This window comes from Myodes glareolus, chromosome 15, assembly GCF_982192425.1.
Source record: "Myodes glareolus chromosome 15, mMyoGla1.1, whole genome shotgun sequence".
NCBI lineage: Eukaryota > Metazoa > Chordata > Mammalia > Rodentia > Cricetidae > Myodes > Myodes glareolus.
The window spans coordinates 26,489,590-26,512,622 of record NC_142040.1 but is presented as its reverse complement, the minus strand read 5'-3'; the positions used below and the strand labels follow the sequence as shown (position 1 = coordinate 26,512,622).

General features: G+C 40.6%; 1 pseudogene; it reads left to right on the top strand.

The window, feature by feature from the left end:
- Nucleotides 1-3,343: 3,343 nt before the first annotated feature.
- LOC148119658 (large ribosomal subunit protein uL24 pseudogene) lies at nucleotides 3,344-3,833 on the top strand (annotated as a pseudogene).
- The last annotated feature ends 19,200 nt before the right edge of the window (nucleotides 3,834-23,033 follow it).

The window sequence follows — 23,033 nt, the reverse complement described above, 5'->3', positions numbered from 1 at the left end:
GTGCGTATGTGTGTGTGTGTGTGTGTGTGTGTATGTGCGGGGTGTGGGGGTGTGTGCGGGGTGTGTGTGTGGGTGTGTGGTGTGTGTGTGTATGTGTGGTGTGGGTATGGTATGTGTGTATGTGTGGTGTATGTGTGTGGTGTGTGTGTATGTGCGTGTGTGTGGTGTGTGTGTGGTGAGTATGTGTGTGTGTGCATGTGTGGTATGTGTATGTGTGTGCGTGTGTATGATGTGTGTTGCTGGGTGTGTATGTGCAGGCTGTGTATGTGGTATTTGTAGTGTGTGTGGTGAGTATATGTGTGTATATATGACTATGTGAGAGTGTGTTTGTGTGGGAGGGGTGTGCGTGGGATGTGTGTGGTGTGTGTGTGGTATGTGTGTATGTGTGTGTGTGTGTATGGTGTGTGGGGTGAGTGTGTGTATGTGTGTGTGGTGTGTGTGGTGAGTATGTGTGTGTATATATGACTATGTGAGAGTGTGTTTGTGCGGGTGTGTGTGGGATGTGTCTGGTGTATGAGTATGTGTGTGTGTGTGTGTGTGTGCATATGAAGGGAACTGCAAATTCATGTGACAGAAAAAGCTTGGCCTGGCTGGGGGGATTGAAGAACTAAGGCCAGCGTCACAGGAGTTAATATGTCTAGACCTAGATTCTTAAGCTAAGATATTTAATAACAATAACATAATAATAACTTTCCACAACAATGAGGGGGAGAAAAGGGTTAAATAAGCCATTGACCTCAGAAGGCTCATTACACTGGGATAGTCTTCTTGTTGGAAGAACAATGGCATTAAATTTCGCTCCTAAGCACCAACGTTTCACTGATGAGCACCAGCAAACACCCTTCACTGTCACGTGACTGCACCTTTTACAGGGACTTTAAGCAAGCAGCTTTGGAGATGTAATTCTTCATAGTCTTTATTTGTTCTTGAAGGGAATTTTCCTGAAGCAGAACACATCTTAAAGTCAAGTACGAGCCCTCCAGAGGTAGACTGCTACCTTCCACATACTCCAGGGGAAGCAAAATAATTGGATTGTGTTTCCTCATTCATGACCACTTAAATATTCATTTTCTGAGGTTACATTTTAGTGTGTTTTTATGTTTTATTCAGGACACAATGTTCCAGCAAACGGCACAAGCCTAAATCAATGGCTTATACCGGCATTAAATATGCCATTAGCACGCTCCTTTCCAGAAATATCGGTGAGAAGTCGTCAACAAACCTACAAAGCCCTGCTGCGTTTGAAATAAATGATAAAGTAAGTACAAGAAGTAAGAGAGGAGAAAGAGTTTGAGAATATCTAATTCCCTACATGGTCGTTACTGTTGTTATCGTAATCGTTAGAGCTGACAAGGCTCAGGCTATTTTTCCTGGGTCGTTTCGCTGTGGTTCCCTTCACCCCTAGGGCTTAGATGCTCAAGCATGATGTGACTGACACCTTAGAGCCTTGGTCTCTAATACCCACATCACCCTCAGCATTTGAATCCACACAGTGCATTGCTGGAAAAAAAAAAAAAAGCGATATTGACAGCCAGATATACTCACCCAAACCATGACTGCATGCAACAAGCTTACCAAATTTGTATCTATTTTCATTCATCTGTTGAACAAACTAAGAATTTTTGCCTTTAAAATGCAATATATGCCACGTGGTCTGGAATTGTTCTCAAAAGTGAAAATGCGAAGCCTGTGATGGTAGCACAGGGAAGTTGAGGAAGTGGGAGCTGCTGGGTACAGTATAGTAATGGTGAGAGCCCGGGCTGAGCATGGTGGCGCCCCTGAGGTCAGGGGCCAGCTTACATAAAGCTCCTACTTAGAGGAGGATGCCGTGGGTCATGAGTGCTGACGGCAGAGAGGGGAACGGGAACTTAAATAGCAAATGGAAATCGTCAATTGCATCTCTCTTGAGCTCGTTTCTACTTCAATCGTATTCGCCTCTTACACCCTATCTCCTCCCAGATTCTCCAGTGAATGAGACTTCCCTCTCACACACAGAGCCCGGCTAGTGCTGCCTATACACGCATGGGTGCATGCGACCATCCACGGGAACAAGAGAGACCTCTTAATCAGAAGAAATGATAGTTCATCAGGCAGTATGACGGTTTAATCTAAACCACCCTATAAAATTAACAAATGCTTTTCATTTGATCAGCTATAACTTGCCAAAAGAGAATCTCCCCAAAATTAGGGTTGGGGAAGAATTTTATTTTTGTTTTCTAAGGAGAATAAAGGGTTTGGCTAAGGAATCCAAAGACCACTGGACAAGTGAGACATCTAAAGGAAAAGGACAAATAATCCAGAAAAAATGGCTCAATAAAAAGAGTAAATTTACCTATTGGTATATCACATTTCCAACAGGATAAAATTCCATAAATCTCCCTAAGAGTTTGTTTCTGCTATTCTCTACAGACATACAATGCAAATGGTCTTTTTGTAGTCCCTGCCCAGTTAAAGATTAAAGCTATCTTTGGAGTTGGAGTGTGGCTCTCCCCTTCTCTAAACCCAAGTATGCTAATTAAATTAAAATCCAAAATCTCTGTCTCACGTTGGAAGAGCCACCTGGTATGGGACAGAAGAAAAATAAACATTTAAGGACTGTTTTATTGCCACTCATCTCACAATCTTTTGTTTTCATGTTGACTCTTTCAACAGTTTTTCTTAAGGTATAAATAGTATCTCAAAATTTGTAAGATTAATATACTTATATTTTAAACTTTTTATCATGATATTAATTCTAGAAAAAGCTTTCATCTGCCTTCCTGTACATAATTTCATATTTGAGTCTTTATCAGTTTTCTGCAGTAAACCATGAACATGCCTAAAAGCAGTACCGAAGTCTCCAAATGGAGGATGGGGCCCAGATGGAGATTAGATTCAGAGTTATTATTTTGAAAAAAAGTGGGGATACAGATATGATAGGATAAAAGTGCTGCAGGAGCTCCTTCCACTCCTTCAGCCAATCGTCGCTGAGTTACCAGCCCATGGGGGCATGGTCTCTGTGTCTTTAAAAAAAAAAGCAGCAGTTGTCCTCCTCTCCCTCTCTGGCTTCTGGCTCCTAGACTCCTTTCCTGTTCGCGCGGAGGGGCTGTTGTCTGGTATGGTAATCTGTAAGTTTTTTCCCCTTTGAATAAATAATCATTCTATTAATCATAATTCCAAACTGGTGTGGTATTATCTGTGATTTACGCCTTCATCTGGCGCCCAGACCACCAAAGAGGCAGCATGTAACTTGCCCAGCTGAGAAAGGTACGGAGCCATGTGGCTAATGTAGATAAGGATAATGGGGTAACATAAGTTATAAGAGTTAACAAGAAGCCTGACCTAGCTCTTTCCTCTTGCGGCCATCGCTGGATCGCAGCCACCAAAATGAAGTTCAATCCCTTTGTGACTTCTGACCGGAGCAAGAACCGCAAACGGCATTTCAATGCACCTTCTCACATTCGGAGGAAGATCATGTCTTCCCCCCTTTCCAAAGAGCTGAGACAGAAGTACAATGTTCGATCGATGCATGACGAAGGATGACGAAGTTCAGGTTGTCCAGGGACACTACAAAGGCCAGCAGATTGGCAAAGTAGTCCAAGTGTACAGGAAGAAATACGTCATCTACATTGAACGGGTGCAGCGAGAAAAGGCTAATGGCACAACTGTCCACGTGGGCATCCACCCCAGCAAAGTGGTGATCACCAGGCTAAAGCTGGACAAAGACCGCAAGAAGATCCTGGAAAGGAAAGCCAAGTCTCGACAAGTAGGAAAGGAGAAGGGCAAATACAAGGAAGAAACAATAGAGAAGATGCAGGAGTAGGGGCGTCTCATACAGTTTTCATTAAAAACTGCTTGAGAAAAGAGAAAAAAAAAAAAGAAGCCTGACCTAATGGGCCAATCAGTTTATAACCTTATGGAGTCCTGTGTGTGATTTCTTTTTGGGATTTGCTGGTTGTGGGATACCGGGCAGGACGGAAACCCCAACAAGCCGGTCTTCATGTTACATAAAAGGGTAGATTATTGAATCTACTCTGAAAAGGAAAAATAGAGGATATAGACATGATAAGATAAAAAGGTAGATTATTGAATATATCTATTTTTAAATATATATCAACCACAAGTTTTAAATATTTTACATTGGATTGAACTTTTGTATATTGTTTACAAATTTTGTATGTTGATACAAATTTGAGATTAATTTTGTTAAAACATAACATACATGCATTTCTAATCTTGTTCAAGATATTATACCTGTACAGCTCAATTAACAATGTGTTGCAAACTTCTAGTTCATGAAAGTTATTATTACCAACTGTTTAGGATAACAAGGAAATGCAGGTTAGTAATTAGTCAACTATTACAATTAAACTTGTAGTCATACTTGGTATGTTTTCAAGGTCAAACAGAGATATATTTAAATAGATCATCTTCAAGCACTTCAGAGATCTACAGAAAGAATATGGCATTTAAGATGCTTTAATAACATAGGTTTTTTTTAATGGTAATGAGGCATGTCTGCTCCTAGCAGCACCAATCTACTTCAAAGATGATGGACATTGAAGAAATTTTGCATGGAGTTTACTTTCTTTGTGGCAAAAGTAAGCCACTGGGCAGGAAAGTGTCCTTGCCTCAATTGCTGACAGTATGCTGTCCTAATTGAACAAGCATGACACAAAAGAGAGTAACTACAAAATCTTGTCAAGACAAGACAGGACAGTCCTTCAAAAATCCTACTTTATAGAAAAATTTGTTAGATATGCTAGGCCTGTAGGCCCAAGATGGATGCCCTAACATTACAGAGGAACTTTGGGTGACTGTCCAGGCAGCCAGCTGTTTCTGTCATTTCTAGCATTTCTGGAAGTCGCTTGCTTGCACTTTGTGCTTACTCACTTATTATTTCCTTCTCAGGTCTCTGAGGAAGTTGAAGACTAAATAATTATGAATTTCCTCATTTATCAAACTCAGATTAAAAAAATCACAAAAGAAATGTAAAGTATATAAGGTTGAGAGATATCAAAAGATAGTTTTAGATGGTAACACAAGCTATGATAGAAACTAAATTAGGTACAGTACTTTAGACTCACCAAGACAGGATAGATAATGGAGTATTTTCTCTGAATTTGTCAAATGCAAATGGACTAGACATTGTTGATATACTTATTGGCTATATATATTGTACTGATTATATATTTTTTTCTTATATTAGCTATAACATACTTTTTATATTAGACAAAAAGTGGCAATAAAATGATATTTTGTTTATGACCTAACAAATAAGACTTGCATGAGGATCAGAGTGTAAAGCTAGCTGCACTAGTCAACCATATATGCCAAGCAGTGATGGCACACACCTTTAATCCCAGCAACCACACTAGTTATCCATAGAGACTAGGCAATGGTGCATGCCTTTAATCACAACACTAGAGAGGAATATAAGGCAGGATGAGACAGACTTTCATCTGTCTCTTTCTCTCTTTCAGTCTGAAGATTTCATAGAAATAAGAGCTCTCTAGTGGTTGACTACTTTGTTACTCTGACCTTTCAGGTTGAATCACCAATATTTGTCTCTGGGTTTTTATTTATGCTACAGAGCAGTTAAGGGTGCATGCTGCTCTTTCAGAGGATGGGAGTTTGGTTTCCAGAATCCATGTCAGGTGGTTTACAAACACCTGTAACTCTAGCTCCTGGGGATCTGACACCCTCTTCTACCTCTGAGGGCACTCACACTCATTTGTACATGCACGAGGACATACAAACATATATATATAGATATAGATATATAAACATTATATATATATAACATACAAACAAAATAAACCTTTTCAAAAAATAAAAAGTTCTTTAAGGTTTTAATGAACATTTTCTTTAAATATAAATAAGGAATGTTTGATAGGTTCGTACATGTATACAATGTGTGTTAATCATATACACTCCATTCTCCCCTTCCAACTTTCATAGGATTCCCCCAGATACCTGCTTCTCCCGATCTTAAATCCTCTCTTTTTTTAATACTCTACCAATTAGTTCTGTCCAAATGCACATGGGTGTGGGTGCTGTAGGAATTCTTACAACCAGTAGCCTTTAAGTTACCCACCCACTTGGGCATGGCTTCTTATACTATAAATGCCAACGAAAAGCACGTGATCTCCTTCTCTTCTGGCTGTGAGATTCGGTTGCTGTTCTCCATTTGAACAGAGGACTGTGATCTGTGTGTCTACCTCTAAATAAATAACCTTTTATTATACTCAACTCTGAGCTAGTGCGGGATTTCTTTTTAGTGACCATCTTCATCTGGTGCCCACATGGATCTGAACTCCCCACCTACCTGGTGGACCAGCTTAAAGGCCTAACTGCTTCATAGCCCAGAAAGTCTCCCACCCCTGCCTGCTTAGCTTGCTTTTACTTATTTAATCAGCACCAAGGAGGAAATCAAAGCGGTATTGGACTGTTCCTGGCACCACCAGTTATGCCGCCGCTGGTCACAACTCTGCAGCCATGACACCTGCTGGACAATAAAGATTATTACTGAACCTCACAACAGGTAAGTTAATAAATAAATAAACTTGAAAGTTATATAATTGCAGACAACAATACCATTGAGAATTTTAGTAACTTTTTTTGCTAATACTAAGGATTATATTCTGCAAGGCTTATATGGCTATTATGATACATCCATTTATTGGATATTGGGACTCAGTTTTTTTTTTCTCCACATTATATCCCTAAGAAAATGGCTTGATAACAGAGCCAAGAATGAGGCACTTTTAGAAATGATATGATCTTTACAAACTAATAATGAACTGCTAGCTGACAGGATTAATATCATCGGAAATCAAAAGTTACCTGAAAACATTAATACTATTGAAAAGGATAACATTAATTTTACACACAAAATTGAATCCAGGGCAAAAGGTACTGAGAAATTATCAGAAAGAATTCATACTGTTGAATTTGACAATCACAATTTGTTAAAAGGTTATGATAGGTTAACAGAGAGAGTATCTCTTCAGGAAGGCAATCTGCATGCCATCCAAATAATGTCCAGAGATAAGATGATATCTTTAAAGGAAAAACTTCAGCCTTTGGAATCACATGTGCAGAATGAGGACCAGAGGCTAGGTGCCTCAATGAAATCACTAGAAATATATACAGGACAGGAGATTCAGGCTTTACAAAAGACAGTAGTAAAAAGATTTGAAATAATTGAAGAAATTATTGGAGCTGATGAGCAGGGAAAGAAGGTACAAGGACAGAATTTAACATCTTCAGGAGCTGCCAGAGATGATTTACTCAGGGTTTTAGCTTTCTACCCTGTAACCTACTCTGACAAAGCATCAAGTTCTAAAGGCCAAAAGGATCCAAAGAAGGTAGATGGATACCTATAGGAATGAATGATCTAAAAGAAATTAGATAAGTAGTAGTAATTTATGTCTTGCTTTTCACATTTTTAGGGACATGGTAAAGACAAGGGCTTCTAGCATTAAAGCCTCTCCACAAGACTGTCTTCAGTTAGTTTCAGCAGTTTTGGATGATGGGCCTCAACTGATGTTGAAATGCCTTTTTAGAGAAGAGGCTAAAATTTTAGAATGATGGGGAAAAGCAAAGGGACTTGAGATTTTCCAAGATCAAACTCTTGGTGGGGGCACTTATGCTGACCCACAGGCTCAAGCTCTTTACAATGAACAAATCTTCTCCCTACGCCACAAAGCAGCCTTAAATGCTTGGGACAGGATTCGAGAGCTAGGAAAATAAATTGAATCATATTCCAGGGTTAAACAGGGTCAGAGAAAACCCTTTAGTGACTTTTTACAAAGATTAACTAAGACTGTACAAATAGGAGTAACAGATCCAGATACTAGACGAATACTTATTGATTCTCTGGGTTTTGAAAATTCCAACTTAGAATGCAAAAAAGATACTTGGGTCTTTAGAGGTTAGATCAGCACCAATGGATGAATGGGTCCTGCATACAATAAACATTGAGACATTCAACTATAATACTGAATCTTGGGTAGGAGATTTCCAAAGGTATGAGGAAACATCAAAATGCCAAATGTTTAACTGTGGTAGAATAGGACATCTGAGAAGGGATTGTAGACAAAGAATTCCTAGGAATAATATCTCCTCTGGGAATAGCAAGAACAGGAGGACTCAGCCTTTGTATATATATGTAGAAGGTATGGCAAAGGCTGACATTGGACCAATGAGTGCAGATCAATAAAAGATAGACAAAGCAACCCGATACCATTGGGAAACTCCTTGGGGAGGCCTCTCACAGGCCCCCAGGTCAAAAGTGATTCAGTCATTCCCAGTCACTGTGGAGGATATGTCTCACCAGGAAAATTAAAAAAATCCAGAGCTGGTGCAGGAGAATTGTCTGTATTCTGTCAATCATGTTTTAAATAAATGCTGATTGGCCAGGCAGGAAATATAGGTGGGTCAACCAGACAGGAAGTAGAGGTAAGGCAATGAGAACAGGAGAATGCTAGGAAGGAGGAAGCCCATTCCCCCTAGTTCAGCCCAGATCACCTAAAAAGCAACATGTGACTTGCCCTGCTGTGAAAGGTACCAAGCCATGTGGCTAGCATAGATAAGAACAATGGGTTAATATAAGCTACAAGAGTTAATAAGAAGACTTAGCTAATGGGCCAATCAGTTTATAACCTAATGTAGACTCTGTGTGATTTTCTTTGGAACTTGCCAGCTGTTGGGAACTGGGCAGGGCATGAATCCCAATAAGCTGGCCCTCATGTAACAGAACCTTCTATAAAAGACCATACTGTTCTGGATGATGGAATATGCATGGAGGATGAATCAAAAATTTCAATAAGAAATAGGAAACATATATTCTGGCAGACTTCTATAAATGATCAAATACCAAAGCAAAGAGTGTATATAAATGGCATTGTAATTGTGGGTTTGATAGACACAGGTGTGGATTTGAGTAGCATTACTCCAGAATCTTGACATTCAAATTGACCTCCTCGAGGGGCAGATGTTCAATTACTAGGAATTTAAACCCTATCTCAAGTGAAACAAAGCACAGGATGGGTTGAATGCATAGGTCTAGAAGGACAGAAAGGAAGGCTGAGGCTGTATGTGGTTAATATTGCAATGGATATATGGAGTTGTGACCTGCTGCAGCAATGGAATACCCAGATTAACATTCCTGCAGTCCCAGAAACTCATAATTTTGGAAAGGATACTATAAAGTACTATACACAAAGGTCACCAGCCATTCAGATTGTACAAGAACACAAAGCAATTAGCAAATGTTTAGAGGTTTCAACAGCACTGCCTTTAAAATGGTTAACTGAGAAGCCAATATGGGTTAAACAGTAGCCATTAACAGAAGACAAACTGAAGACTTTAGAACAGCTGGTACAGGAGCAACTAGATGCTCACCATATTGAAGTATCAATCAGCCCTTGGTGTCCCGCGCTACCATCTCGCCAGCAAGAACCACGTGGTACACATAGGATCCTTCTGCAGAAAAGCTTTATGTCTCTTGGGAGCTAGAGCATAAGCCACATGGCGGAGACCCAGATAAGATGGAACCCATCCCTTATATAGGAAACAGACCCTGCTTTGGACGTGTCACTCTTGGATTGGTCAACTGCTCCCAGTCCCAGGTGATACCTTGGGAGTAGTGGAAAAATACCAACACGTGTGAGCTTTCTAGCTCACCTGGCGGTGCAGCGCCATCTATGGTGGAGAGTGTGGTTGCGGCCTTCTACATCTCCCCCTAATTTTACTTCTTTGCAGAAAGGCAACTCCCTAGGAAGGTAAAGATAGAGGTCGCACTTCCCAAAATGAAAACATTAAAATGGGCTTACACGGAATCTGCCCCTAGGTTCATGACACCTGGAACCTATCCGGCCTGCCCTCTGCCAATTTTCTGGGAAAGGGAATATACGGCAGGAAACCCTTATGCAGAGCGACTTATCTCTCAGAGAGGGCCATTCTCTGTGCGATGCTTTTCAGCTCCACAACCTTCAGGGCTAGCTAAGCCAAGCACTCCACCCTGTGCAATGGACCACAGTCCTAGGGGTGCAGGAGCTGGTTGGCTTAAACCTTACTGCTTCAACATAGATAACCACATAACAATAGAGGCTCCCTGTTCTAGGGCAGCCAGCGCTGAGCAAAAACCACTTTGTCCCTAAGACTTTGGGATTTGAGTCAGCAGACCATCCAGAGGAGAAACACTATTCCATAGCAGGACCGTTCCAAAACATTTCCACTCCCACCCATTCTTTGAAGTAGGGGATGAAGGACACAATCCAGGACTGGAATTCTTTGGCCAGGCTTATGTCCACTCGCATGGAGTTGATTGTCATGATGGACCATCTCAAGGAGGACAGCAAATCATCAAAATTCTCCTGCAAGATACAAAGACAATTCTCGGGACAAGTTAGCCACTTTTATAAAGTTCTCATATGGTACATTGGTCACACATAAGGCTGGAGTTTTTCATTTACAGTCCAATTGAGCAAGCTGCCATAAGATATCCACCTGTTCTTTATTCTACCTCTAATAGATGTATCTATGGTAGCCTGTTGATCCAGGGCTGTAGCCACTGTGGTAGATAACTGATTGAGGGTCTTTGTTTTTTATGGTATAGGCTGTGCTGCCATTTAAAAAATGTATAATGAACAGAGCATCGGGGGCAGTTCCTTTATTATTCCCCCCTTTTTTTATTTAAATAGATATTTATCCAATTTTTAATTTGAATAACCATGGCATTTTGTAACCTGTCTTGAAGATACCCATAGTGTTTAGCAGAAATAACTGACAGGATAAGGGAAACTGATAGCAAGCAACAACTGACAAATCAAGGGGAAATCCAGCAGCACAGCAATGGCACAGCAACAACAACACTGCAATGTACTGCAACAACAGCACAGCAATAACTGACAGACCAAGGGCAGGAGCTGGACCATCCCTCAGGAACCCGCCAGCTCCGCAGCAATCAGGCCAGACAGCTCCATAGCAGAGGCTTTGTCCTCAGGCCTCTGGACAGATGAATCCACAGCATGAATAGTAGCATTTCTAGAAAAAAAAATAAACAAACTCTTCTCCCAAAATAACATTTAAGAGTATTAAAAAACTCAGTGTAAAAATTTAGCACAGTCAGTACTGGAAGTAGGCTGGTCTTGAACTTAGAGATCTACAGGTCTCTGTTTGTTGATATAAGGTTTAGGATTTATTGGCTCCTGTATTCCTTGCCGGTACGGTGGCCTCGGGCTCCAGAGCCCGCCCACCATCCAAGGGCTGTGTGTGGCCCTGGGCCTGCTCGCTGCGGCGGCTGTGTTGGTGGGGGAGTGTGGCGGGAGCCGACACCCAGACCGAGGCGGCACAGGCAGCAACATCTCAAGGTCTGCACCAGAACCGCTGCGGCTCAAGGGGCTGATGGGAGAGGCGGCGAACAGGGCCGCTTCCCTACTAGCAAACTCTCAACACCTGTGTCACAGCAAAAGCGGCTGTAAACTCTCACAGATCCAGCCAACGACCCAATCACCCCAAAATCCAAGGGCCCTTCGCATCCACCTCCCTGCGGATCCTGAAACACCAGACAAGCCAAGCGTATACACAGTAATCTTTCAGGAGGACTTGAGTTCTTTAAAATGTTAAGCAGTTCTTAAAAACTTAAGTTGCACTATGTAGATGTAATACGGTACTGCCTGTTTACTGCATTTAAACCTTAATTGCACTTTTATTATGATAAATACGACCAGCCCTGCCTGAAGTCAGCATCGTTTAGCATAGCCAAATGGAACCATAGCCATTTTACCCTCAGAGACCAGCACAGTTTTAGGTACATTGTAAGCCTTCTGGCCCGGCTGCCTGTGGCACCGCTGTGACATCCTCCAGGCCAGGTACCAACCGAGCCGGCGCAACGTGCTCCCCACCATAGCCATAGAGCAAAGCTCCGCTCCAGCCGCCCTCCAGCCCCAGCTGCACCCATTCCGCGCCCAAACCGGTGCATGGAGCAAAGCTGAACTCAGAGAAGCAGGCTTGAAAGGACCTCATTTAATCTTTTAGGGAATTTGGGCGTCGTTTAGTCTCTTTGGCTGCTTCCTGCTGAAATTGGGCCGTTGCATTCTTAGGGGTATACACTACAACATTTCAGGAGGTCTCGGTGATTCAAACCACGTGGATCTCAAGCACATACTTAGGCTCCCATCCTCCGTGGAGGCGAAAACAGAACCTCTTTTCCAAAACATCATATCCTTAGCAGTTTCTAAATTTAAATATCTTTCTCCTATCCAGTACACAACAGACAACACATATAACATAACATAAAGCTTTTGACCTTGTAAATCAGCCTTCTCCCCCATTTTTACTTTCTAGAATCACTGGGGGGGTCCTTTTTAACTTATTTTCTTTTCTGTCTCCCCCATTCTTTACCGGAGGGTCATTTTTTAACTTATCTGGGTGCGCGCACACAACCTCCCACTGCTGCTCAGTTTCTGATATGCTCTCTGGACTTTAGAGCGTACCTCTCTAAGCACACATGCCTGCAGTTCTGAATCCTCCTTGTGTCCAAGGGGTCTCCGGCGGTGCAAAGTTCTTCTTCTTCCCGGGTATGGCACCAGATGTCCCGCGCTACCATCTCGCCAGCAAGAACCACGCGGTACACATAGGATCCTTCTGCAGAAAAGCTTTATGTCTCTTGGGAGCTAGAGCATAAGCCACATGGCGGAGACCCAGATAAGATGGAACCCATCCCTTATATAGGAAACAGACCCTGCTCTGGACGTGTCACTCTTGGATTGGTCAACTGCTCCCAGTCCCAGGTGATACCTTGGGAGTAGTGGAAAAATACCAACACGTGTGAGCTTTCTAGCTCACCTGGCGGTGCAGCGCCATCTATGGTGGAGAGTGTGGTTGCGGCCTTCTACACCTTGGAATTATCCTGTATTTGTTGTTAAAAAGAAATCTGGCAAATGGAGAATGGTGACAGATCTAAGAGCTGTCAACAAGGTAATTTAACCTATGGGCCCTCTATAATCTGTAATTTCTCTGTCTTCTCTATTACCAAAAGGATGGCCTCTTATAGTTATTGATTTAACAGATTGTTTCCTCACTATACCTTTACAAGAAAAGGACAAAGAAAAGTTTGCCTTCACAGTGCCTACTTATAATAATTCTCAGTCTATTAGAAGATATCAGTGGACCATCCTTCCATAGGGAATGCTCAATAGCCCCCACCCTATGTCAATACTTTGAAAATAAGTCATTAGAAATAATACATAAAATTCCTAAATCTATGATTTACCATTACATGGGTGATATTTTGCTATCTGATTCAAATATAGATGCTTTAGAAAGGATGTTTGAAGAAGGAAGTTTTGCCAAAATGGGGATTACAAACTGCTCCTGAAAAATTACAGAGAGGAGATTCTGTCAGTTACCTAGGTTATAAAATAGGTTTGCAGAAAATTAGAACACAAAAGGCACAAATTAGGAGAGATCAATTGCAGATTCTTAATGACTTTCAAAGACTGTTAGGAGACATTTCCAGTCTATAATCAGCTGTTGGGATAACACCTGATCTAATAGTTCATTTAAACAAAACCTTAGACGGTGACAAAGACTTAAATAGTCTCAGAGAATTAACAGCTGAAGGAGAAGAGGAATTGATTGTCATTGAAGAAAAATTGCAGGAGGCACATGTGGATAGGGTGAGTCCAAATCTTAATTGTATTCTAGTCATATCGCCTTCCAGAATTTCCCCTACAGGAATTTTAATGCAAAGGGAAGATATTGTCTTAGAATGGATCTTTTTACCACATAAACAAGTAAAAAATTAAAATTTATGTGGAAAAGTCTCTGAATTAGTTATAAAAGGAAACTTGAGACTTCATTAACTAGCATGTATAGACATGCTATACATGTCTATACAGCAGAGAATATAGTGCCTTTTACTACTGATGAAATTAAAAAGTCATGGAAAGACAATGAACCTTAGTAAAGAGCTTGTGCTAACTTTTTAGGAGAGATTACTAGCAATTATCCCAAAAGTGATAGAATTAACCTTATAAAGAGAACTACTTGGATCATTCCCTGCATTGTACAGGACACACTAATAACCAGAGCCTGTACATTCTATACTGATGCAAATAAATCAGAAAATGCAGGTTACAAATCAGAATATTTAAGTAAGGTGGAAAAAAGCCCTTATAATTCTGTCCAAAAGGCAGAATTATATGCTACTCTCATGGTACTAAGGAATTTTAAAGAACCTCTTAATATAGTTACTGATTCACAATATGCAGAAAGAGTTGTCTTTCATATTTAAACCACTAAATTCATAGCAGATGATACAGAATTTACTTCATTATTCATACAGGTTCAAGATATAATCAGGAATAGGCTTGTCCTATATACATAACACACATCCAATCCCATATGGATCTGCCAAGTCCTCTAGCACAAGGTAATACAGAAATTATTAATTGGAAGTGTGTTGAAGGCCTCAGAATTTCATAAAAAAAAACAGCATGTCAATAGCAAAGGTTTAAATAAAGAGTTTTCCATTACATGGCAACAATCTAAGGAGAGTATAAAGAGATGTCCTACTTGCTCTTTCTATAACCAATCACCATTACCTACAGGGAGCAACCCAAAGAGTACTCAAAGGAATAAAATCTAGCAGATAGATGTGTTCTACTTTGCAGAATTTGGAAAATTAAATTATATACACCACATCATAGACACTTATTCAGATTTTCAATAGGTAACTGCTTTGAGCCTAGAAAAGGCTGGTTTAGTGATCACACATTTATTCGAAGTTATAGCCATAATGGGTATTCCTGCACAAATAAAGACAGATAACGGTTTGACATATGTCTCTAAGAAAATGAAACAGTTTTTTTGCTTATTATAATATAAGGCATATTACAAGCATGCCAAACAATCCTACAGGTCAGGCAGTTATAGAAAGATCAAATCAAACTATAAAGGATATGTTTAACAAACAGAAAGAAATGGAAAATACCCCCAGAAATAGATTACATAATGTTTTATTGACCTTGAATTTTCTTAATGCTAATGAGAAAGGAACAACAACAACAGAGAGACTTTGGATAATAGAAAAGTCTTCTGAATTAAATCAGCTGGTGTATTTCAAGGATGTGTTGAACTCACAATGTATTTCAAGGATGTGTTGAACTCACAATGGAAACCAGGAGATGTGCTACGCTGGGGAAGGGGTTTTTCTCTTGTTTCAAAAAGAGAAAAAAAGTTAAGGATGCCATCAAAATTAATAAAGATTCAGTTTGTTTTTTTGGTTTTTTTTTAAGATTCAGTTTGAAAAAGGGAAATCTTTTGAGAAAGAGGAATGATGGCTCCTCCACAGAGGTGACAACCCATCAGGTGGTAAGAAAACCTCATAAGGGTTGGGGCAGGGTTCTGTTCTTGTCTTTGCAGGAAAATACTCATCTTCAGTAAGTCAAGAGACCCTGAACATCTAGATGCCTAAAAGGAAAAGATAATTATCTAGATAGGCTCACCAAGAAAAGATAATTATCACTTGTGAGGACAGGTCATCTGAGGGTAAGAATCTCTGAATATTAATTAGAATAATAGTCATGACTCACTTAAAAATCAAAGCCGGTTTGGGGTTGGACAATGGCTCTGTCTTTCTCTAGATCCAAACATGTTGTTAAAATAAAAATCCAGAGTTTCTGTCTCATGTCAAAAGCCATGGTATGGGACAGAAAGAAGAAAAAATTTAGAAAAGAAATTTTACTTTTCTTCATACCTATTTTTGTCTCTATTGTACCTTTTATTGAATTTATGTCTGTATAAATAATGTTTAAGTTTTCCACAATGAACAATGAATTTTCCTGCAGTAATCTTTGAAGTTTCCAGGAAGAAGATGGGGCCCCACAACAACTCCACCTGGTTGATATGATGTCATGATGCTGATAGCACTACTATAAGACTTGTTTTGGGTACCAGCTGCTCAAGATGGTTCCAACTTGGTTAGCTGAAATGGTGCACTTTTTTACAACGTTCTGATCAGTACTCCAAATAGGAACCTCAGAAAAACTCTACTGAATATTCAGAGACTATTTGCAATTATACCAGACAGTAGTTTTGGAACTTAACCATCATTTTACTTTCACAGGATCCCATAGAAAGAACACTGCCCCCATGAAAGCTGGAAGTAATTCTAGAAGACAATATCCCCTCTCCCAACAAAGTTTGTCCTCAGGGTTAGGAACATCATTTAGGGGTTGATTATCATTGTTATAAGGTTGAGGTTTGGGGAGAAATTATGTAAACTCAGGAATCTCTTTGAAAAAAAAAGTGGGAAATTGAATGAGATAATAGATTAGTGTGAGCTTACTCACACTAATAATAATAGTGAGTAATAGAGTGAATACTTGTGAGCTATTATTTTTAGGCAATTTATATTGGTATAGATTCTTGTATATTTATACAAACTTAAATTATATTGAATATGTTTCTATTTTCATCTACAATGTTTGTATACCTAGGCAAAGTTATTTTGTCATATCGTATGCATGCATGCTTCTACCTCTGCTTAAGACATATTTGTATTGATATTGTATTTGTATTGATATTTGTATTGATACAAATTTAGAATATAGTTATCATATTGCATTATATATTTCTACCTCTTCTCAAGATACTTATACATTGTTTACATTTTGAGGTCATTGTCTCATTTGTTGCACAGTTGTTTAAAGATTGTTTAATATTTTAATATAAAGTCTTGGTCTTTAAGCTGTATAGGTATTAAGAATTATAAGTCAATAGTCATCCATGTTTGTCATACTTACAGTTAGGCTAATCAGGTTCTTTAGATACAAAGATTGTTTTCTACATAGACAGGTAATCTTCAACCACTTTGAAGAGCTGTAGAATATGTCATTTAAATAACTTAGGATTCTGCTGATAAGAGACACGATTGCTCATGGCAGCACCCATGTATTCCTGAGAGAATGTTGAGCACTGAAGACACTTCACTTGGAGTTTGTTTTCCTCTTGGCAAAACTAGCCTTTGGGCAAGGAACTGCCCATGCATTGACCACTGACAAAATGCACGATGTCCAGGTAGGACATGCAGGATATAAGAAAAAAGACTGTCAAATCTTGCCAAGACAGGGTAAGACAGTTTTGAAAAACTTCCTGCCTGTGAAAATGGTTTGTCAGTTACTCTAGGGCTTAGCCAAAGTTGGTTGCTACAAGGTTGCAAATGAGACTTTGGGTAATTGTCCAGGTAACCAGTTGTCTCTGTCATTTGTTACACATTTTGGAAGTTGCTTGATTGCACTTCCTGCTTACTCAAGCAATATTTTCCCTTCTCAGGTCTTAGATGGTGTTGAAGAGTAGACAGTTGTAGTTTATTTTCCTCTCATGATTTTGCCAAGTTATTTTTAATAGAAGACTTAAACTCCTTAGAATAAGATAATATTGAAACATTTATCACGTTTCTTGCTTGATATTGTTTATGCTGGTTGTAATTCTAATTTTTATACCTGATATTTTTTCTTATTGTATATAATTTTGTATTAGGCTTAGAACTCTCTTATTTAAGCAAAAGGGGAGGTGCTGTAGGAATTCCTATGGCCAGTAGCCTTGGACATGGCCTCTTATACTATAAATGCCGACATAAAGGGCACAGTTGCCCTCTCTTCTGACTGAGGTATTCAGTTGCTGTTCCCCGTTCAAGCAGAGGATTGTGGTCTGTGAGTCTACCCCTAAATAAATAACCCTTTGTTATACTAAATTCTGAGCTAGTGTGGAATTTCTTTTTAGCATCCATCATCATGTGGGGCCATCCACAGAAATATAAGCAATCCACCAGTGGCCACACTCTGGAAGGAAAGCAGTTCTCCCTCCTCCAGCGGCCATTAACTGCCTTCAGCTCCTCAGCTGGGGCTTCTTTCATTTCTTCTCCAGCTATGTTGAGGTATAATTAACGTTCAATAAAACCCACATATCTTAAGGTTGCATTCTGGAGAAGGTTGATATGAGTACATACATGTGAAGAGTCGTTACTAGGGTTGAGTACAGACCTGCCCATTTTCTCCAAAACGAGTATCCCTACCCCCACAGTAAGGCCTCCCACTGCATCTCTCTACCTCCACACCCAGTCTCCAGGCACAAGTGATCTGCTTCCTGTACATGTGGATTCATTTTCATTTCCTATCAATGAACCCAGACATTATTTTCACTCTTTGGTTTCTTTTACTGGACCCTAGGAATTGAGCCATCTTCTATCTGTATTTGTAGGTATGAGCTCTATTTCTATATAATGTCAGCCAGAGAGCCACTCTCCCTAATGATTTAATAGTTCTTCAGGAAACCCAGGTTGTTTTCACACTCCCATAAGCCAATGGGTACTCAACTAAAAGCCCGAGAGGATCCTATGCAGGTCTCTGAATTCTCTCTCTGCTCGTGTCTTTTCCTCTCTGGTTCTCTGTCCTTGGAACTAGTCACCTATGTGGTCTTCCAGCTCCAGCACCTAAGCTCAGGAAGACAAGTTCTGCTCTGGGCTTCCCTCCCTGAACCACAGCCATGAAACTATCTCCAGACAGTGAGTTGGGCCACCATGGGCTCTCCTTGTCTGCCCATCACTCAGCAATCACTGTCTTTCGCCATCTCATATTCAATATCTTGAGAACTATCGTTTTGTAAATTTCTTTGTCTTGATTTGCACATTAGACAGGAAGATCAATGATACTAGCACCACTTCTGATAACCAGAAGCAAAGATTCAAAACCCATTAAGTATGTTAATATCAGCAAAACAGAAGATTTGGGGTATAAGACTATGTTAACATTTCACATTTCGTGAGGTCTACTTACTCTTCAATGGCGGTAGATGATAAAACAAGGTTTTAATGGGGGGGTTGTCATTAACCATAAGACTGTCCAACTATGAATCCCAGGAGATAACGAACTCTGAATGGAGAGTCCTATAGACCTAGATACGTGTTTTCAAGGAACAACAAGAAGAAATCAATAAACAATTAACTTTTTTGAAGAGCCAACATTATAGATGTTACCAGACTGCCAAACTTTTTTAATGTCTTCACCAGAGTGGAACCTAACAAGACTGTGGACACCTCCAATGAGGACACGCATGGCTTCTAGAGCTTCTTCCTCAGATTCGCCCTCCCTTCAGTATGTAGTTACTGAGCTTCTGCTCGCTATAAAGGTTCAAGGCCACAGGAAGAAAGCAGACAGGGGCTCAACTTCCTAGAACTCAGGAAGCAGGCAGACAATAAGCAAATGATAGTTCGATAGTTGAATTAAAAATCAAAACAGGGGGAGGATGGGGACCCAGGATGGTATTTTTGATAAAGTTGTCAAGAAATGCCCCTCTGAAGAGTTCAATTGGATTTGATTGACCTGAAGGAGGAATTCATAAAAAAAAAGAAAGAAAGAAAGAAAAGAAGAGAAAGGAAAAGAAGAGAAAAGAAAAGAAAGGAAAAGGAAAAAACTCTAGGAAAGAATATTTTGGCAAAATCGAACAAAAAGTGCAAATAGACTAAGGAATGAATGACCTGGATTGATGAAAGGGTGGGAATGTAACCTAACGCCACCAGTGACCAGAGCCATCAAGTTTGCCTACGTTCATTTATATACTCATGCATATTATAATGTACATAGCAGCCGGCTGCATGTGTGACTCAAAGAGAAGTTACCTCAAAAAGACTCACAGACACAATTTAATAAGAGGACGGAAGACAGGCATAATAATCCATAATCATAGCAATGAAAATAGTGGGTCTCTTTGCTGAAGGGTATGAAAGGTGTATTGATTCTGAGAGACCACGTCTCACCGGCCCTCGGCACTGTACTGAGGCCCACCGCACTGTACTGAGTAAAGACAAAGGACTGTGCTAAGGAGCCTAGCGTTTGAGGGGCAATGCGATCGTGTACCTCCGAAACATGGCTGTGGACCGAGAAAAGCAAATAGAACAGAGCAAGATCGTGTTAGCCAGACGTTTCCCCTCTGGATTCCAAAGTCCAAATTCTTAAGCAGACAAATACATGAAAGGGGATAACTTATTTTCATTACTGGCATTCTGCTTTAAAAAGGGAGGGGCAGAATGGGGCACGCCTTTAATCTCAGTACTCCGGAAAGCAGAGACAGGTGGACTTCTGTCTGTTTGAGGTCTGCAAAGCAAGTGCCAGGTTCGCCAAGAGTTACGTGGTAAGACTTTGTCTTAAAGATAAAACAACAATAACAACAAAAACCACCCAAACAGGTCTCCCTTCAACAAGTTGACTGCTAAGGGTATGAAAATAAGAATGGGGCCGCTGGAGCCACCACACCCAGAAATCTATAGCTACCAAAGCCCAGCCGAGCATTCTGCACTTCTCTCTGGGAGATGAGATGTGTGCACACAGCATACCCGAAGACTCCCTAAATCACCCCAAAGCAAACACTTAACTTAGGAATTTTATATGCTTCAATTATGATCTTAAAGTGACCACCTGCTATCCCAGGCTAATTACTAGACCTTTTCCAACTTTTTCTCCCACTTATTAAAAAGAAATAATAACAGTATCATTTTAGGTCTTAGGTAACCGTGAGGTTCGAATATCATAAGGTAAGTGCTTAAACAATGGCAGCTACTTGGAAGGCACATTGACTATCACTAATCATCGTATAAAGGAGTTTTTAGCCGAGAGAAGAAAGATAAGGAAATACAGCTCATAAAATATAGTTGAGATACACATCGGCCCCCATGCTGCTGCCCTCCAGAAAGCAAGGAATAGCCCTGGAACCAGATCTTGGGGATTTATTTATTCAGCATCTTAAGTCTGCTTCCTCTATTCTTCGCTTTGTTTCTTGGGGTTGTTACAAGGTTTCCTTTCACCCTCAGGCTGAGAAGTATCCCTTTCTAAAGAGCTGTTCTCTGGGATGGATGTGGGAGGCCACCTACGGCTCTCCCGTGCTCGGCTTCCTCCAGCTCCTCAGCCTAGCACAACTCATTTTCAGGTCTATAAATACAGCTGCTCAGGACCCTTCGATACTTGGCTTGAATCTTCTATTTGCCACATGTTAAGGCTGCCCCCACACAGAAACCTTGAGAGCAACCATCCCTCCGGTCCTGACACATGTTGCCCAAGAGACCAAAAATAAATACCTTCTTCCCAGTGTTTTGCTGTATTTATTTCCTGTTGCCTGACTACCTGCTTCCAGACCCATAGCAGCCTCTGAGCCCAAGAGTAAACTCATTTCCCATCTGCTCCTGCACTTGAACAACAGCGTCCATACATTTTAAAGATCCAAGTCCTAGAAATAAAAGCTCAGGAAAGTCCTCAAAAGGGGGTATAAGGTCTTCACTCGTGTTCTCATAAGTCTATGAGGTTTGAGACTACAGGATACAAGCCTTTGGGCTCCCTTGTCTGATCAAATGCACACTTGTGAAAGGTTACTATTCTGATCCAGAGGGGAAACATAATCTGAGACCTTCTTAACAACTGTCTTCCAAAGTACTTGAACGTGGTGCTCCAAGTACAGTGTGTACCCTCTGTGGAGAGCCTACACTTGCTCTTCACTGGTCTCCACAGCCCAACCCCTTGCAGAGGCTCCGCCTGTCAGGCCTCATACTAAAGATGCCATTGAAGAGAGAGACACGAACTGACCTATGTGCTCTGACACAGGCTGCGAAAAAGAGCCATATCCTCGGGCCTGGAGAGATGGCTCAGAGGTTCAGAGCACTGACTGCTATGAAGAGGTCCTGAGTTCAGTTCCCAGCAACCACACGGTGGCTCACAACCATCTATGATGAGATTTGGTGTCCTCTCCTGATATGCAGGTAGAACACTGTATGCATAATAAACATAAATCTTTAAATTAAAAAAAAAAGGTGATTATCAGCTTCTTGAGGATGGAGGAAAATGGAAAAATACAATTGATTTGGAGTGTAAAAATAAATGAACAGGTAAATAAATAGATATCTAGGTAGGTAGGTAGATAGATAAAATTTAGAATTAATAGGCAAAGCAAAATTTGAAGAAAAAATGGCAAAAGAAAATCCGAAAAAGGAGAACATGTAACTTGAAATCTTAGGGTTTAGAGAAGAAATAATAATCCCAAAGAAGCTGGTGTTCATCTAATTACAAAGATTCACTGAAGGGAAACACAGCACCGTCTTCAGAGCAGGAGAAGAGATGAGAAAGGAAAGCAGAGTGATAGAATTCATGGCCAGAGGTGCCAGGAACAGAATTTGGAATGGCATTGGAGAGGGTGAGGGGGGCGGATGAGAAGCTCCTTCCAGACATTCACTGCAGAGAGGGTGAGCTTAGCCCTTAATAGGCAGGATTTAAGGTCGATGTTAGAAAATACCCTGGTATAAGGATTTTGAGAAAAATGTGGAAACTCCATTTCTGAACATATTAAGACGTAATAAAGATAAGCACCATGCTTCAGTGGCGGCTTAAGCCAAACCCAGAAACCGGGCTGCAAGGATGATCCACCCCGAAGCAGTTGAAGTTCTGTGTGCTTTCACCAGTCCAAGCCCCTCTTCGCCATCGCATAATTTAAAGACAAATCCTTATAGAAGCCTTTGGTATTTACTGGGTTTATCTATCCTGAATCTTCTTAAATCTAGTCCAGCTTCCTGACCAGCATGCCGTGTTCTCTTTTACAACTTTTTTCTATAGCTCTTCAAGGGCAAGAGCTTGTCATTTCTCTCTGTATTGCTGCCCGGCACTGTGTCCCACACATAGGCAGGACTTGATAAACCGCCCCGAGCAATGTTCACATAGAGGAAGAAGAGCAAAGATAAAAGGAACGTCATAGAAACTTTAGCAAGATCAAGCTTTAATGGTTTGTTTCCTGCCTTCACACACACACACACACACACACACACACACAGAGAGAGAGAGAGAGAGAGAGAGAGAGAGAGAGAGAGAGAGATCCTTAACTTCTGCCCATTTAGTGATTAGTTTTCCATATCAATTTGACTAGGCCAAGGGACATCTGGATAGCATTATTTCTTGGTCTGTCTCTGAGGGACAGATCTGTGGCACCATAGCCTGAGTAACGCAGGT